The sequence below is a fragment of the Dama dama genome, chromosome X, assembly GCF_033118175.1.
Source record: "Dama dama isolate Ldn47 chromosome X, ASM3311817v1, whole genome shotgun sequence".
NCBI classification, from domain to species: Eukaryota; Metazoa; Chordata; class Mammalia; order Artiodactyla; family Cervidae; genus Dama; species Dama dama.
Genome location: NC_083714.1, coordinates 106,090,862 through 106,110,814, shown reverse-complemented (window position 1 = coordinate 106,110,814; position 19,953 = coordinate 106,090,862). Strand labels below are relative to the sequence as shown.

Here is a 19,953-nt window from a genome sequence, read left to right as displayed (position 1 = left end):
TACAGAAAATAAACCCGAAACAATTAAGAAAATGGTAATAGGATCATATATATCAACCATTACTTTAAGTGCTAAAAGAAAAAAATCCTGTCAACCAAGAATTATATATCTGTCATATCTTTCTAAAATTAAGGAGAAATAAAGATATTTCTTGATAAAGTAGAGCTGAAGGAGTTAACCATTAGTAATCTTGTGCTATAAGAAGAGTTTTAAGGTAAACTTCAGGCTGAAATTAATACACTATATAGTAATTGAAAGCCATACAAAAAAAATAAAGAATGCCAATAAAGGCAACTAGTCAGGGAAATATAAAAGTAAACATTACTGTGTTTTTGGTACATAATTCTGCTTTTTTTTCCTTAAATAATTAAAAAAACATAATTATGTCTTTGTTAATGGATACACAATGTACAGGTTGCAATTTGTGACAATACCTTAAAGAGGGGAATAAAGTGCTATATAAGCAGAGATTTTATACACTATTGAAGCAAAGCTGGCATCAAGTAAAACTGGATTGTTATGAATTTAAGATGTTATTTGCAATTGCCAAAGTTAATGCTAAGAGAATAACAAAAATATATACAGAAAAGGAAAGAGGAAGGGAACAAAAATGATATGCATAAAAATCAATAAAGAAAATAGTAATGGAGAAATTGAGGAACAAAAAAGGGGTATATAAAAAGAAAAGAAAAAAGTCAAAGTCCTTTTTATCAGTTGTTGTTCAGTCACTCATTTGTATCCCTCTCTTTGTGACGTGACGGACTACAGAATGCCAGGCTACCCTGTCCTTCACTATCTCCTGGAGTCCTCAAACTCATGTCCATTGAGTCAATGATGCCATCCAACCATGTCAACCTCTGCTGCCCCCTCCTCCTCCTGCCCTCAAACTTTCCCAGCATCAAGGACTTTTCCAATGAGTCAGCTCTTTTCATCAAGTAGCCAAAGTTTTGGAACTTCAGCTTCAGCATCAGTCCTTCCAATGAATATTCAGGGTTGATCTCCTTTAGGATTGACTGGTTTGATCTCCTTGCTGTCCAAGGGGCTTTCAAGAGTCTTCTCCAGAATCACAGTTAGAAAGCATCAATTCTTCAGCGCTCAGCCTTCCTATGGTTCAACTCTCACATCTGTACATAACTACAGGAAAAACCATAACTTTGACTCTACAGATCTTTGTTGACAAAGTAATGTCTCTGCTTTTTAATACTTTGCCTAGGTTTTTCACAGTTTTTCTTCCAAGAAGAAAGTGTCTTTTAATTTCATGCCTGCAGTCATCATCCACAGTGATTTTGGAGTCCAAGAAAATAAAACCTGTCACTGTTTTAATTTTTTCCCCATCTATTTCCCACAAAGTGATGGGACAGGATGCTATGATCTTAGTTTTTTGAATGTTGAGTTTTAAGCCAGCTTTTCCACTCTCCTCATTCACCTTAATGTGAGACTCTTTAGTTCCTCCTCCCTTTCTGCCATTATGGTGGTATCAAATGCATATCTGAGGTTGTTGCTATCTCTCCCAGAAATCTTGATTCCAACTTGAGCTTCATCCAGCCTGCCATTTCACATGATATACTCTGTATACAGGGACTTCCCTGGTAACTCAGTGGTAAAGAATCTGCCTGTAATTCAGTAGAACCGGGTTTGGTCCCTGGGTCAGGAAGATCTCTTGGAGGACGGCATCACAACCCACTGCAGTATTCTTGCCTAGAGAATCTCATGTACAAAGAAGGCTGGTGGGCTGCAGTCCATAGCATCACACAGAGTTGGACACAACTGAAGTGACTAAGCAGCAACAGCATTCCAAAGGGAGTTAATCGCTTCAGTTCAGTCAGTTCAGTTCAGTCGCTCAGTCGTGTTCGACTCTTTGCGACCCCATGAACCGCAGCACACCAGGCCCCCCCGTGCATCACCAACTCCCGGAGTTTATTTAAATTCATGCCCATTGAGTTGGTGATGCCATCCAGCCATCTCATCCTCTGTCGTCCCCTTCTCCTCCTGCCCCCATCCCTCCCAGCATCAGGGTCTTTTCCAATGAGTCAACTCTTCGCATGAGGTGTCCAAAGTACTGGAGTTTCAGCTTCAGCATCAGTCCTTCCAATGAATACCCAGAACTGATCTCCTTTAGGATGGACTGGTTGGATCTCCTTTCTGTCCAAGGGACTCTCCAGAGTCTTCTCCAACACCACAGTTCAAAAGCATCAATTTTTCAGCCCTCAGCTTTCTTCACAGTCCAACTCTCACATCCATACATGACCACTGGAAAAACCACAGCCTTGACCAGATGGACCTTTGTTGGCAAAGTAATGTCTCTGCTTCTTAATATGCTATCTAGGTTGGTCATAACTTTCCTTCCAAGGAGTAAGCGTCTTTTAATTTCATGGCTGCAATCACCATCTTCAGTGATTTTGGAGCCCCAATAAATGAAGTCTGACAGTTTCCACTGTCTCCCCATCTATTTCCCATGAGGTGATGGGACCAGATGCCATGATCTGAATGTTTTCTGAATGTTAAGCTTTAAGCCAACTTTTTCATTCTCCTCTTTCACTTTCATCAAGAGGCTTTTTAATTCCTCTTCACTCTCTGCCATAAGGGTGGAGTCATCTGCATATCTGAGGTTATTGATATTTCTCCCGGCAATCTTGATTCCAGCTTGTGCTTCCTCCAGCCCAGCGTTTCTCATGATGTACTCTGCATATAAGTTAAATAAGCAGGGTGACAGTATACAGCCTTGACGTACTCCTTTTCCAATTGGGAACAAGTCTGTTGTTCCATGTCCAGTTCTAACTGTTGCTTCTTGACCTGCATATAGGTTTCTCAAGAGGCAGGTCAGGTGGTCTGGTATTCCCATCTCCTTCAGAATTTTCCACAGTTTATTGTGATCTACACAGTCGAAGGATTTGGCATAGTCAATAAAGCAGAAATACATGTTTTTCTGGAACTCTCTTGCTTTTTCACTTAGTCATGTCCAACTCTTTGTGATGTCATGGACTGTAGCTCACCAGGCTCCTCTGTCCATGGAATTCTCCAGGCAAGAATACTGAAGTGGGTAGCCATTCCCTTCTTCAGGGGATGTTCTCAACCCAGGGACAGAAACTGGTATTCCTGTATCACAGGCAGATTTTTTAACCATCGAGTCACCAGAGAAGCCAGCAGGACTCTGAATAAAAGTAAAATAACAGGGTGACAATATACAGACTAGACGTACTCCTTTCCCAATTTTGAAGCACTCTGTTGTTCCATGTAAGGCTGTAAATTTTGCTTCTCGACCTGCCTATAGGTTTCTAAAGAGGCAGGTAAGGTGGTCTGGTATTCCATCTTTTTAAGAATTTCCAGTTTGTTGTGATCCACACAGTCAAAGGCTTTAGCATAGTCAATAAAGCAGAAGTAGTTGTTTTGAACAATATCTTCATGAAAGAGATAACCACAATGGTGTGATTACTCACCTAGAGCCAGACATCCTGGAATTCGAAGTCAAGTGGGCCTTAGGAAGCATCACTATGAAGAAAGCTAGTGGAGGTGATGGTATTCCAGTTGAACTATTTCAAATCCTGGAAGATGATGCTGTGAAAGTGCTGCACTCAATATGCCAACAAATTTGGAAAACTCAGCAGTGGTGACAGGACTGGAAAATGTCAGTTTTCATTTTAATCCCAAAGAAAAGCAATGCCTAAGAATGCTTAAACTACTGCACAATTGCACTCATTTCACAAGCTAGCAAAGTAATGCTCAAAATTCTCCAAGCCAGGCTTCAACAGTACATGAACTCTGAACTTCCAGATGTTCAAGCTGAATTTAGAAAAGACAGAGGAATCAGAGATCAAATTGCCAACATCTGTTGGATTATCAAAAAAGCAAGAGAGTTCCAGAAAAACACCTACTTCTCCTTCATTGACTATGCCAAACCCTTTGACTGTGTGGATCATCACAAACTGTGGAAAATTCTTAAAGAGATGGGAATACCAGACCACCTGGCCTGCCTCCTGAGATATCTGTATGCAGGTCAAAAAGCAAGAGTTACAACCGGACATGGAACAATAGACTGGCTCCAAATCGGGAAAGGAGTAAATCAACGCTGTACATTGTCACTCTGCTTATTTAACTTATATGCAGATAACATCATGAGAAATGCCAGGCTGGATGAAGCACAAGCTGGAATCAAGATTACCGGGAGAAATATCAATAACTTCAGATATGCAGATGACACAACCCTTATGGCAGAAAGCGAAGAAGAACTAAAAAGCCTCTTGACGAAGTGAAAGAGAAGAGTGAAAAAGTTGGCTTAAAACTCAACATTCAGAAAACTAAGATCATGGCATCCTGTCCCATCACTTCATGGCAAATAGATGGGGAAACAATGGAAACAGTGACAGACCTTATTTTTTCGGGCTCCAAAATCACTGCATATGGTGATTCCAGCCATGAAATTAAAAGATGCTTGCTCCTTGGAAGAAAAGCTATGACACACCTAGATAGTATATTAGAAAGCAGAGACACCACTTTGCCAACAAAGGTCAATCTGGTCAAAGCTATGGTTTTTCCAGTAGTCATGTATGGATGTGAGAGTTGGGCTATAAAGAAAGCTGAGCACCGAAGAATACATACTTTTGACCTCTGGTATTGGAGAAGACTCTTGAGAGTCCCTTGGACTGCAAGGAGGTCCAACCAGTCCATCCTAAACGAAATCAGTCCTAAATATTCATTGGAAGGACTGATGCTAAAGCTGAAAGTACAGTTCTTTGGCCACCTGATTCAAAGAACTGAGTCATTGGAAAAGATCCTGATTCTGGGAAAGATTGAAGGCAGGAGGAGAAGGGGATGACAGAGGATGGGATGGTTGGATGGCATCACCAACTCTATAGACATGAGTTTGAGTAGGCTCTGGGAGTTGGTGATGGACAGGGAAGCCTGGTGTGCTGTGGTTCATGGGGTCTCAAAGAGTAGGACATGACTAAGCGACTGAGCTAAACTGAACTGAGATGTTTCTCTGGAATTCCCTTGCTTTTTCTATGATCCAACAGATATTAGCAATTAGATCTCTGTTTCCTCTGTCTTTTCTAAATCTAGTTATACATCTGGTAGTTCTCAGTTCAGGTAATGTTGATGCACAGCTTGAAAGACTTTGAGCATGACCTGGCTAGCATGTGAAATGAGTGCAACTGTGTGACAGATTTAACATTCTTTGGCATTGCCCTTCTTTGGGATTGGAATGAAAACTGACCTTTTCCAGCCCTGTGGCCACTACTGAGTTTTCCAATTTGCTGGCATATTGAGTGCAGCACTTTAACAGCATCGTCTTTTAAGATTTGAAATAGTTCAGCTGAATTTCCAGGCTTCCCTCATAGCTCAGTTGGTAAAGAATCCGCCTGCAATGCAAGAGACCCCAGTTCGATTCCTGGGTCAGGAAGATTCCCTGGAGAAGGGATAGGCTACTCACTCCAGTATTCTTGGGCTTCCCTTGTGGCTCAGCTGGCAAAGAATCTGCGTGCAATGTGGGAGGTCTGGGTTGCAAAGATCCCCTGGAGAAGGAAAAGGCTACCCACTCCACAATTCTGGCCTCGAGAATTCCATGGACTGTATAGTTGCACAGTCAGACACGACTGAGCAACTTTCACTTCACTTCAGCTGGAATTCTATCACCTCCACTACCTTTGTTTGTAGTAATGATTCCTAAGGCCCACTCGACTTTGAATTGCAGGATGTCTGGTTTTAGGTCAGTGATCACAATATCATGATTATCTGGGTCATTAAGATCTTTTCTCTACAGTCCTTCAGTGTATTCTTGCCACCTGTTCTTAATCTCTTCTGCTTCTGTTTGGTCCATACAGTTTCTGTCCTTTACTGTGCCCACGTTGGCATGAAATGTTCCCTTGGTGTCTCTAATTTTCTTGAAAAGATATCTAGTCTTTCCCATTCTGTCGTTTTCCTCTATTTCTCAGCATCGTTCACTTAAGAAAGCTTTCTTATCCCTTCTTGGTATTCTTTGGATCTCTGCATTCAGATGGGTATACCTTTCCTTTTCTTTGCCTTTCACCTCTCTTCTCTGCTGTTTGTAAAGGGCTCCTCAGACAATCAGTAAAATAATTTTTATCAGTGATTATTTTAAATATAAATGGAATAAACTGTCTAATCACAATACAAAACTTTGTGAAAAGGATAAAAATTTGTGGCTACAAGCTATTTTCACTTTGATTTTGATTTAATTTGAAAAAACTGAATGAACAGAAAAAGATATTCCACGCAAAGAGTAAACAAAAGAGAGCTGGTGGCACTATACTAATAAATTTAAATTGACATTAAGTCAAAATATATTAAACTGTTATGCTGCTAATTTAACTTACATGCAGAGTATATCATATGAAATGCTGGGCTGCATGAATCACAAGCTGAAATCAAGATTGCCTGGAGAAACCTCATTTATGCAGTAATACCACTCTAATGGCAGAAAATGAAGAGGAACTAAGGCTCTTGATGTGGGTGAAAGCAGACAGTGAAAAAGCTGGCTTAAAACTCAACAGTCAAAAAAAATAAACTCATGGCATCTGGTCCCATTACTTCAAGGCAAAGAGGTGGGAGAAAGTAGAAGCAATGACAGCTTATTTTCTGGGGGGTTCTGAAATCACTACGGACAATGACCGCAGCCACGGAATAAAAAGACGATTGTTATGACAATCCTAGACAGCATATTAAAAAGCAGATATGTCACTTTGCAAACAAACGTCTGTATAATCAAAGCTATGATTTTTCCAGGAGTCATGTACACATGTGAAAGTTGGACCATAAAGAAGTCTGAGCACCAAATAATTGATAATTTTGAACTGTGGTGTTGGAGAAGAGTCTTGAGAGTCATTTTGATAGCAAGGAGATCAGACCAGTCAATCCTAAAGGAAATCAACCCTGAATATTCATTGAAAGGACTGATGCTGAAGCTGAAGCTCCAATACTTTGGCCACATGCTGCAAAGAGCGGACTGACTGGAAAAGACCCTGATGCTGGGAAAGATTGAGGGCAAGAGTAGAAGAGGGCAACAAAAGATGAGATGGTTGGATGGCATCAATGACTTAATGGACATGAATTTGAGCAAACTCTGGGAGATGGTGAAGGACAGAGAAACCTCGTATGCTACAGTCCAGGGGATTGCAAAGAGTCAGACATGACTGAGCAATTGAAATGAACCCAGAGGCACAAGTGCCTGGAAAGAAAGCACTCAATGACATCTCTAGTAGAGATGACGGATAGTTGAGAGTTCTTATTCTCAAAAATACCAAGAGACAGCTCAGAATAAAGATATAAAAACTTTACTAGACATCACGGGGTGATTTTGGTCACTCTTTCCTATACAGTGTTAAGAATCTCCATCCATAGTTCTTCAGGTACTCTTTCTATCAGATCTAATCCCTTGAATCAATTTGTCACCTCCACTGTATAATCATAAGGGATTGATTTAGGTCATACATGAGTGGCCTAGTGGTTTTCCCTACTTTCTTCAAATTAAGCCTGAATTTTCTAATAAGGAGCTCATGATCTGAGCCACAGACAGCTGCAGGGTTTTTTGTTGTTGTTGTTGTTTGTTTGTTTGTTTTTCTTTTGATAACTGTATATAGTTTCTCCATCTTCAGCTGCAAAGCATATTATCAATCTGATTTCAGTATCAATCATCTGGTGATGTCAATGTGTAGAGTCATTTCTTCTGTTGTTGGAAAAGGATGTTTGTCATGACCAGTGTGTTCTCTTGACAAAACTCTGTTAGCTTTTATCCTGCTTCATTTTGTATTCCAAGGACAAACTTACCTGTTACTCCCATTATCTCTTGACTTCCTAATTTTGCATTCCAACCCCCTATTTGTTTTTTGGCTTTTGGTGTTCGTTCTAGAAGGTGTTGTAGATTTCATAAACCAGTCAACTTCAACTTCTTCAGCATTAGTGGTTGGGGCATATGCTTGGATTACTGTGATATTGAATGGTTTGCCTTGGTAATAAACAGATCAATCTGTCATTTTTGAGACTGCACCCAAATACTGCATTTCAGAATCTTTTGTTGACTATGAGGGCTACCCCATTTTTTCTAAGGTATTCCTGCCCACTGTAGCAGATATAATGGTCATCCGAATTAAACTTGCCCATTCCCATTCATTTAAGTTCACTGATTCCTAAGATGTTCAATCTTTAAATTTCCTGCTTGACCACATCCAATTTACCTTAATTCATGGACCTAACATTCCAGGTTCTTATGCAATATTGTTCTTTGCGGCATCAGACTTTACTTTCACCCTCAGACACATCCACAACTGAGTGTTGTTTCTGCTTTTTCCCAGCTACTTCATTCCTTCTGGAGTTTTAGTAATTGCCCTCTGCTCTCCCAAAGAATGTTTAAACTACTGTACAACTGCACTCATTTCACATGCTAGTAAATTTATGCTGAATATCCTTCAAGCTAGGCTTCAGTAGTATATGAACCGAGAACTTCCAGATGTACAAGCTGGACTTAGAAGAGGAAGATGAACCAGGACCAAATTGCCAACATCTGCTGGATCATAGAGAAAGCAATCCCGGAAACACATCTACTTCTGCTTCATTGACTATGCTAAAGCCTTCGACTGTGTTGATCACAACAAAATGTGGAAAATTCTTAAAGAGATGGTAATACCAGACCACCTTATCTGTCTCCTGAGAAACCTAGATGCAACTCAAGATGCAACAGTTAGAACTGGACATGGAACAACTGACTGGTTCAGAATTGGGAAAAAATTACATCAAGGCTGTATATTGTCCCCCTGCTTATTTAAATTTTATGCAGAGTACATCATGTGAAATGCCAGGCTGGATGAATCCCAAGCTAGAATCAATACTGTTGATTCTACAACTGATGACACCACTCTAATGGCAGAAAGTGAAGAAGAACTAAAGAGTTTCTTGATGAGTATGAAAGCAAAGAGTTAAAAAGCTAGCTTAAAACTCAGCATTCGAAACATTAAAATCATGTCATCTGGTCCCATCACTTCATGGCAAATAAAAAGGGGAAAAGTGGAAACAGTGACATTTTTATTTTCTTGGGCTCCAGAAGCACAAATTAAAAGACACTTGCTCTTTTTAAGGAAAGCTATGACAAATCTAGACATTGTAATAAAAAGCAGAGACATCATTTTGCTGACAAATGTCTATATAGTCAAAGGTATGGTTTTTCTAGGAGTCATGTAGGGATGTGAGAGCTGGACCATAAAGAAGACTGAGCACTGAAGAACTGATACTTTCAAACTGTGGTGCTGGAGAAGACTTGAGAATCCTCTGGACTGCAAGGAGTTCAGGCCAGTCAATCCATAAGGAAATCAACCCTGAATATTCATCGGAAGGATTGATGCTAAAGCTGAAGCTCCAATACTTTGGCTGCCTGATGCACAGAGTTGACACATGGGAAAAGACCTGATGTCAGGAAAGACTGAAGGCAAAAGTAAAAGGGGACAGCAGAGGATGAGAAGGTTGGATGGCATTACCCTCTCAATGGACATGCATTTGAGCAAACTCTGGAAGACAGTGAAGAACAGGGGAGCCTGGTGTGCAGCATCCATGTGGTTTAAAGAGTCAGACATGACTTAGTCTGATCAATAACAGACATCATGGGTGTGCCCTAACTTCAGGAGAAATGAAACTTGTTGATCATTTTGAACATTGTTTCCTTGAACCCTGTAACAGATTCTGGACTAGATGGCAGGGTAGATGTTCTTGAGCTCACATCCTCTTATGAAAAAAATCAAAATCACTACTAAATGATGAATAACCATCAACAAAAAAGACTGTAACCTACCAAAAAGATATTTTACATCTAAAGACAAACAAGTGATATAAAGAAAATGAGATGCTAGGAGGGGAACATTCACGATTTAATCAAATCCCATACCGGCTGGGTGGGTGACCCACAAACTGAAAAATCATCATACCACTGAGGTTCTCCCACAGAACTGAGAATTTTGAAACCCACAACAGGATCCCCAGCCTGAGGGTATGGCATTTGGCAGAGGATCCCCTAGAGCATTTGGCTTTGAAGTAAAATGAGTTGACTGCAGGAGATCCACAGGATTGGCGGAAACAGAGGCTCTACTTGTGGAGGAAGCACAAAAGACTTCACGTGCACTTGACCCAGCACAAGGCAGCGACTCCAGAAGTTACATAGAAGCCTGGGCTAGACCTCCCAGCAGGTCATGGAGGGTTTCCTGGGGGGGGTATGAGGGTTGGCTGTAGTTAACTGTGAGGGCAAAGACACTAGTGCAGAGGTCCTAGGGAATATTGGCTGGAGTTGGCTCTCTCAGAGGTTGCCATTTAGCCACAGAGACTTGGCCTATCCTAAGAACCTTCAGGCTCCAGTGCTGGAATGCCTCAGGCCAATCAAACAGCAGGGCGAGAATGCCGCCTGATACATCAGCAGTCAGGCTGTTGAAAGTCATATTGAGATCACAGCCACCTCTAAACACACCCTACAACAGGACCCTGCCCAACAGAAGGAAAAGACTCAGCTCCACCCAATACTGAGCAGACACAAGTTCTTCATACCAGGAAGCCTACACAAGCCCCTAGACCAAGCTCACTTATCAGGGGGCAGACACCAGAAGCAAGAAGACTAGAACCCAGCAAGCTGTGGAATGGAGACTACAAACACAGAAATTTAGACAAAATAAGGTAGGAGACAAATGCAGTCCAAAACAAGGAGCAAGATAAAAATGCATAAAAACTAAGTGAAGTGGAGACAGGAAATCTACCTGAAAAATAATTCATAGTAATGATAGTAAAGATGTTCCAAGATCTCAAGAAAATAATGGAGAAACAGATCAAGAAGATACAAGAATATTCTTGGAACAAATTTACTATCATTACTAAGAATTCTTTTTCCGGTAGATTTCCTGTCTCCACTTCATTTAGTTTTTATGCATTTTTATCTTGCTACTTGTCTACAAGCAATAAATGCTGGAGAGGGTGTGGAGAAAAGGGAACCCTCTTACACTGTTGGTGGGAATGCAAACTAGTACAGCCACTGTGGAGAACAGTGTTGAGATTCCTTAAAAAGCTGGAACTAGAACTGCCATATGACCCAGCAATCCCACGTCTGGGCATACACACCAAGGAAACCAGATCTGAAAGAGACACGTGTACCCCGATATTCATCACAGCACTGTATATAATAGCCAGGACATGGAAACAACCTAGATGCCCATCAGCAGACGAATGGATAAGAAAGCTATGGTAAATATACACCATGGAATATTACTCAGCCATTAAAAAGAATACATTTGAATCAGTTCTAATGATATGGATAAAACTGGAGCCTATTATACAGAGTGAAGTAAGCCAGAAAGATAAAGACCAATACAGTATACTAATGCATATATATGGAATTTAGAAAGATGGTAAAGATAACCCTATATGCAAGACAGAAAAAGAGACATAGATGTACAGAACAGACTTTTGGACTCTATGGGAGAAGGTGAGAGTGGGATGATCTGAGAGAACAGTATCGAAACATATATATTGTCAAGTGTGAAACAGATCGCCAGTCCAGGTTGGATGCATGAGATAAGTGCTTGGGGCTGGTGCACTGGGATGACCCAGACGGAGGGGATGGTGAGGGAGGTGGTGGGGTGGGGGGGATCAGGATTGGGAACACATGTAAATCCATGGCTGATTCATGTCAATGTACGGCAAAAACCACTACAATATTGTAAAGTGATTAGCCTCCAGCTAATAAAAAAATGAAAAAAAAAGATACAAGAAATGTTTTAAAATACATAAAAGATTTAAACGATAAACAAACAAAGCTGAGAAATACAATAACTGAAATGAAAAACACACTAGAAGGAATCAGTAGCAGAATAACTGAGGCAGAACAAATAAAGTGAGCTGGGAGACAGGGGTGGAAACCAGTGCCACAAAATAGAATAAAGAAAAAAAGAATGAAAATAAGTGAGAACAGTATCAGAGACATCAGGGACAACATTAAATACACCAACATTTGGGTCCTAGATAAAGAAGAGAGAGAGAAAGGGCCTGAGAAAATATTTAAAGAGATTATAGCCAGAACTTCCTGAACAGGGGAAAGGAAATATTCAAATCCAGGAAGCACAGGGAGTCCTGTACAGGATAAACCCAAGGAGGATCATGCCAAGACACATATTTTTCAAACTGACAAATATTAAACACCAAGAGAAAATATTAAAAGCAACAAGAGGAAAGTAACAAATAACGCACAAGGGAATCCCCATAAGGTTATCAGTGGATTTTTCAGCAGAAATCCTACAGGTCAGAAAAGAGTAAAATGATATATTTCAAGTAATGGAAGGCAAAACTCTACAACCAATAAAACTGTCAAGCAAGGCTCTCATTCAGATTTGATGGAGAAATCATAAACTTCGCAGATAAGCAAAAGCTAAGAGAATTCAGTACCATCAAACCAGGTTCAAAAGAAATGCTGGAGGAACTTCTCTAGGCATAAAAATAAAGGCCACAACAAGAAACAAGAAAATCACAAATGGGAAAGCTCACCAGTAATGGCAAACATAATAAAAGTAGGACATCATCCACAGCTGAAAATGTTATCTAAATCAGTAATCATGAGAAGAATACAAATGCAGAATATTAAAAATGCATCTGAAATTTAGAGACCAGCAACTTATAACAATCATATATATATATATATGTATATATGTATGTATGTATGTATGTATATGATCTGCTATATAAAAACCTCAGGGTAACAACAAACCAAAAATCTAAAATAGATACACAAAAAATGAAAGCAGAAGCCATCCAAATACAACACTAAAGGTAGTCCTCAAAATACAAGAGAAAAAAATAAAAGAAGATGAAAGAAAAAACCTATAAAAATCCAAAAGAGTTAATAAAATGGCAATCAGTTCAGTTCAGTTGCTCAGCCGTGTCTGACTCTTTGTGACCCCATGAATTGCAGCATGCCAGGCCTCCCTGTCCATCACCAACTCCCGGTGGTGTTGGTGTCAAACTCATGTCCATCGAGTCGGTGATGCCATCCAGCCATCTCATCCTCTGTCAGCCCCTTCTCCTCCTGTCCCCAATCCCTCCCAGCATCAGGGTCTTTTCCAATGAGTCAGCTCTTCACATGAGGTGGCCAAAGTATTGGAGTTTCAGCTTCAGCATCAGTCCATCCAATGAACACCCAGGACTGATCTCCTTTAGGATGGACTGGTTGGATCTCCTTGCAGTCCAAGGGACTCTCAAGAGTCCTCTCCAACACCACAGTTCAAAAGCATCAATTCTTTGGCACTCAGCTTTCTTCACAGTCCAACTCTCACATCCATACATGACCACTAGCAAAACCATAGCCTTGACTAGACGGACCTTTGTTGGCAAAGTAATGTCTCTTCATTTTAATATGCTATCTAGTTTGCTCATAATTTTCCTTCCAAGGAGTAAACGTCTTTTAATTTAATGGCTGCAGTCACCATATGCAGTGATTTTGGAGCCCCCAAAAATAAAGTCTGACACTGTTTTCACTGTTTCCCCATCTATTTCCCCTGAGGTGATGGGACCAGATGCCATGAGTTAGTTTTCTGAATGTTAAGCTTTAAGCCAACTTTTTCACTCTCATCTTTCACTTTCATCAAGAGGCTTTTTAGTTCCTCTTCACTTTCTGCCATAAGGGTGGTGTCATCTACATATCTGAGGTTATTGATAATAAATATATGCACATTGATAACTACTTTATCCATATTTATATGGATTAAATACATATGTAAATAGATTACATGCTCCAAACAAAAATCATAGACTGACTGAAGAGATACAAAAACAAGAACTGTATTCTGTCTACAAGAGACCCACTGCAGACCTAGGGATACAATCAGACTGAATGTGAGGGGATACAGAAGGTATTTTGGGCTAATGGAAATAAAAAGAAAGCTGGAGCAGCAGTAGTCATATAAGGCAAAATAGACTTTAAAACAAGACTGTTACAAGAGACAAAGAAGGAAACTACATAATGATCAAGGGATCAATCAGAGAATAAGATATAACAATTGTAAATAAAGGTGCTCCCAACATAGGAGTGCTTCAATATATAAGGCAGATGCTAAAAGTCATAAAAGGAGAAATAATAACACAATAAAAGTGGGGGACTTTAACACCTCAGTTACATCAATAGACAGATCATTAGGAGAAAATATCAGTAAGAAAAAATAGGCCTCAAATGACACATTAGAGAAGATAGACTTAATTGATATTTAATAGAGGATTCTATCCAAAAGCAACAGAATACACATTCTTCTCAAGCGCATATCAAACATTCTGCAGGATAGATCACATGATGTGCCACAGAGCAAATCTCAGTAAATTTAGGAAAATTGAGACTGTATCAAGCATTTTTTTATTATAAATCAATTAGAGAAAAATACAGCATAAGACACAAAAACACATGGAGGTTGGAAAATATGTTACTAAATAACCTGGATCATTGAAGAAGTCAAACAGGAAATTAAAAAAAAATACAGGATTGGGCAAAAAGTTCATTTGGGTTTTTGGTAACATGTAATAGAAAAACCCAAATGAAATTTCTGGCCAACCCAATACCTAGAGACGGATGGTGATTAAAACACAGTGACTCAAAACACATGGGACACAGTTAAGCAGTTCTAAGAGGTAAGTTTATAGCAACACAACTTTACTCCAGGCAACAAAATCATAAAGATTAGAGCAGAAATAAATCAAACATAGATGAAAAAAAATAGAAAAGAACAATGAAAGTAAAAGCTGGCAATTTGAAAAGATAGGCAAAACTGATCAACCTTTAGCCAGACTCATCAAAAAAAAAAAAAAAAAGGGAGAGGGCAAAAATCAATAAAATTAGAAATGAAAAAGAAGTTACAACTGACACCACAGAAATACAAAGAGTCACAAAAGACTACTATAGGTAACTACACGCCAATAAAATAGACAACCTAGAAGAAATGGACAAAATCTCAGAACAGTAAAATCTCCCAAGAATGAAGCAGAAATTAGGAAGAGATCAATCACAAACACTGAAATTAAATCTGTGATTTAAAACTCAAGGACTAGGTGACTTCAGAGGCAAATTCTAGTAAACATTTAGAGAAGAGTTCACACCTACCCCTCTGAAACTCTTTCCAAAGAAGATACAGATGTAGGAACATTTTCAGTCTCTTCCTATGAGGCTACCATCATCCTGACACTAAAAGCAGACAATGATAGTACAGAAAAAGAAAATTACAGGGAATTGTTACTGAAGCACATGGACACAAAACTCCTCAAGAAAATGCTAGGAACATGAATATAATAATACAATAAAATGATCAGGCACCATGATCAAGTGGAATCAATCCCAGGGATGCAAGGATTCTTCAATATCCACAAATCAATCAGTGTGATGTACCAAATCACCACATCAAAAGTTGAGGAATAAAAACCATATGATCATCTCAATAGATGCTGAAAAAGCTTTTGACAGAATTCAACACCCATTTATGATAAAAAAATTCTCCAGAAAGTGGGTATAGAAGGAACCTAATTCAACATAATAAAAGCCATATAAGAAAACTCATAGCTAACATCATATTCAAAGGTGAAAAGTTAAAAGCATTTTCTCAATGATCAAGAACAAGATAAGGATTTCAATCTTACCATTTTTATTCAACACACTTTTGTAAGTCCTAGCCACAGAAATCAGAGAATAAAAAGAAATAAAAGGAATCCAAAATGGAAAAGAAGTACAACTACCACTGATTGAAGATGACATGATATTATAATAGAAAATCTTAAAGCTGCTACCACAAAACTATAAGAGCTCTGTCAGGGAACATTTAACAGGAGGATTCCTGCATGCTGTTTTCTATTTCTCATAAATCCTCTGTTCCTTATCAGTTCCTATTCTGGGAACAAGTGGAGCTGCATGCAGCTCTCAGGACTGAGATCATGAGAAATGGTATCTGCTTGGATTCCTTTCAGTAACTCCCTTCAGTGACTCTTTTCTGCGTCAGCGACCTTGTATGTATTAGACTATCCATACTGTGACTATTGATAAAATTTCATCCTGTGTAATAGCTAAGTAATCATCTTACTAAAGATATATAAGCCTGCATTTCTGCTAATAAAATACCTTTGCTCCATCAGAGCTTGGGTCCCTGTGTCTTTCTTTCTTTCTTTCGTTCTCTCTCTCTCTCTTTTTCTCTCTCTCTCTTGCTCTCTTTCACTTTCTTATTGTCGACTCTGGACCACCAGGTTCCAGTCCATTAAAGGACCCCAACAGAGCTCATCAGTGAATTTGGTAAAGTAGCAGGATACAAAATTAATACACTGAAATCACTTGCATTCCTATACACTTAACAAAGAGAAAGTAATGAAATAATCCCATTTACCATCATATCCAAAATAATAAAAACACCTACAAATGAACCAACCTGCCTAGAGAACCCCATAAACAGCATGATAAAGCAAAAAGATATGACACTGGAAGATGAGCCACCCAGGTCGGTAGGTGTCCAATATGCTACTTGGGAAGAGCTGAGGAATAATTCCAGAAAGAATGAAGAGACTGGGCCAAAGCAGAAACAACACAGTTGTGAATATGTCTTTTCGTGAAAGGAAAGTCCAATGCTGAAAAGAACAATACTGTATAGAAACCTGGAATGTTAGATCCATGAATCAAGATAAACTGGATGGGGACAAGCAGGAGATGTAAAGATTGAACATCAACATGTTGGGAATCAGTGAACCAAAATGGATGGGAACAGGTGAATTTAATTCAGATAACAATGACTTCTAAGATCATGGCATCTGGTCCCATCACTTCATGGGAAATAGATGGGGAAACAGGGGAAACAGTGGAAACAGTGTCACACTTTATTTTTTGGGGATCCAAAATCACTGCATATGGTGATTGCAGCCATGATATTAAAAGACGCTTACTCCTTGGAAGGAAAGTTATGACCAAACTAGAAAGAATATTAAAAACCAGAGACATTACTTTGCCAACAAAGGTCCATCTAGTCAAGGCTATGGTTTTTCCAATGGTCATGTATGGATGTGAGAGTTGGACTGTGAAGAAAGCTGAGTGCCAAAGAATTGATGCTTTTGAACTGTGGTGTTGGAGAGGACTCTTGAGAGTCCCTTGGACTGCAAGGAGATCCAACCAGTCCATCCTAAAGGAGATCAGTCCTGGGTGTTCATTGGATGGACTGATGCTGAAGCTGAAACTCCAATACTTTGGGCACCTCATGTGAAGAGCTGACTCATTGGAAAAGACCCTGATGCTGGGAGGGATTGAGGGCAGGAGAAGAAGGGGATGACAGACAATGAGATGGCTGGATGGCATCACCGACTTCATGGACATGAGTTTGAGTAAACCCTGGGAGTTGGTGATGGACAGGGAGGCCTGGCATGCTGCAATTCATGGGGTCACAAAGAGTTGGACACAACTGAGCGACTGAACTGAACTGAACCATGAATTCTAGTATTGTTGGCAAGAATCCCTCAGAAGAAATGCAGTAGCCCTCATAGTCAACAAAAGATTCCGAAATACAGTATTTGGGTGCAGTCTCAAAAATGAATGATCTCGGTTCTCTTCCAAGGCAAAGCATTCAATATCACAGTAATCCAAGTATATGCTCCAACCACTAATGCCAAAGAAACTGAAGTTAAATGGTTTTATGAAGACCTACAAGACCTTATAGAAATAACACCAAAAAAGATGACTTTTTCATCATAGGGGACTAGAAAACAAAAGTAGGAAGTCAAGAGGAACCTGGAGTACCAGGCAAGTTTAGCCCTGAAGTATGAAATGAAGCAGGGTAAAGGCTAACAGAGTTTTGTCAAGAGAACACATGGGTGATAGAAAACACCCTCTTGAACAACACAAGAGGAAGGAGGAGCTAAGATGGTGGAGGAATAGGACGGGGAGACCACTTTCTCCCCTACAATTCATCGAAAGAACATTTGAATGCTGAGCAAACTCCACAAAACAACTTCTGATCGCTAGCAGAGGACATCAGGCGCCCAGAAAAGCAGCCCATTGTCTTCAAAAGGAGGTAGAACAAAATATAAAATGTAAAAAGCGAGACAAAAGAGTTAGGGACAAAGACCCGTCCCGGGAAGGGAGTCTTAATAGAGGAAGTTTCCAAACACCAGGAAACCCTCTCACTGGAGGGTCTGGGGCAAGTTTTCGCATCTCGGAGGGCAACCTAACCAGGAAAACAAATAAATAAAACCCACAGATTACATGCCTAAAGGCAACTCCCAGCAGAAAAGTACCCCAGACGCTTGCATCCGCCACCAGCAAGTGGGGGCTGAATGGAGAGGAATAGGCGGCATTGCTTAGGGTAAGGACTGAGCCTGAATGCCCCGAGGGCAATCGGAGGGAGCTAATGTGAGATAGCAACTTAAACTTGGGATAGCAAGAGAGGGAGAGAAAATTAACCTACGAAAAGCCCTAACCGAAGACACTGCTGGCCCGTTCGCAGAACAAAGGAAGGACTGAGCAATTCCAGAGAAGAGTTAGCTGGCTGTGGACTGGTCCATCCCCCGCCGGAGGCAGGAGGCAGGGGGCAGGGAAAAAGGGTAAACTGGGCCCCAGAGATGGCATCCCCTACCAAACTGTAAACAGGCTTCCAGTTTCTAACCAAAGACTTCCTGAGATTCTGGATGGTTGACATCTGCCAGGAGGGTCGCAGCCATAGACCAGCTCCCCAGAAGAAACACAAGGTGCAGTGGACTGGGACATGCACAAACTGAGGCTGGGACCCCGGAGGGGATAAGGCGCACCGCACCCGGAGAGAGTGCACTCATCTAGCTCCTGGCTGCCTGAGCTGCTCAGACAGGGAAGGCACAAAACGCAGACCCAACCGAGTCTGCGCTTTTGTGGAGTACCCGAAAACTGGAACCTCAGCAGCTTAGGCCTGGGAAGTGCATGCAACTCAGGGCCTGCTCCCTGTAGAGCAACCTGAAGCCTGAGCAGTGTAGACGGGGAAAGCACACACGCCACGAGCGGGGGCAAACCCAGTGTGGCCGAAACACTGTGAGTACTCCCCACACACGCCAGTGATATTTGTTTGCAGTGCCCCTCCCTCCCCACAGCATGACTGAACATGCGAACCTAAACAAGAGACCACCTCTGCCCACTTGTGTCAGGGCGGAAATTAGACACTGAAGAGACCTGCAAACAAGCCAAATAAACAGAAGCGACAGGTGCAACAGATTAAAATCCCTATAGTTAACACCAACTACACCGGAAGGGGCCTACAGATATCGAGAAGTGTAAGCTGGAACAAGAAGCTATCTGAAACTGAACCAAACCCACACTGCCCGCAACAGCTACAGAAAAATTCCTAGATGAATTTTTACTATTTTTTTCTTGTTTTAATTTATTTTTTCTTTTATTTCCTTTTAAAGTCCTCTATTACTCCTCTATTACTCCTTAATTTTCATTTTCATATATTTTTACTATTGTTTTAATTAAAATTCTTTTTAATTTTTTTCTTTTATTTTCTTTTAAAGTCCTCTATAATTCTGCTATTACTCCTCAATTTTTATTTTCATTTCATTATAACCTTGCAAAAAAAAGACCCTATTTTAAAGAGAAAGTCATATATATTTCTTAAATTTTTGTGTTTTTGTTTTTGTTTTTAATATTGTATTTTTAAGAGACTAACCTCTACTCTAGATTTTTAATCTTGATTTTTCAGGATTTGATATCACTTTTGGACATTTAAGAATCCAATCTTCAGTACCCATTTTTACTCAGGAGTGTGATGATTACTCTCTCCCCCTTTTGATTCTCCTTTTTCTCCCCCAGATTACTTCTATTTCCTCCCTTCCCCTTTTCTTCTCAATCTAATTCTCTGAATCTCTGTGGGTGTTCTGGGCTACAGAGAACACTTAGGGAACAGAGTGCTGCATAGATCTGTCTCTCTCCTCTTGAGTCCCACTTTATCTGCT

General features: G+C 40.2%; 1 protein-coding gene across 4 annotated transcripts in view; it reads right to left on the bottom strand.

Annotated features, from left to right (window-relative positions):
- Positions 1-19,953, bottom strand: part of MTMR8 (myotubularin related protein 8) — a 251,889-nt gene that overhangs the window by 71,993 nt on the left and 159,943 nt on the right. The window lies entirely within an intron of this gene.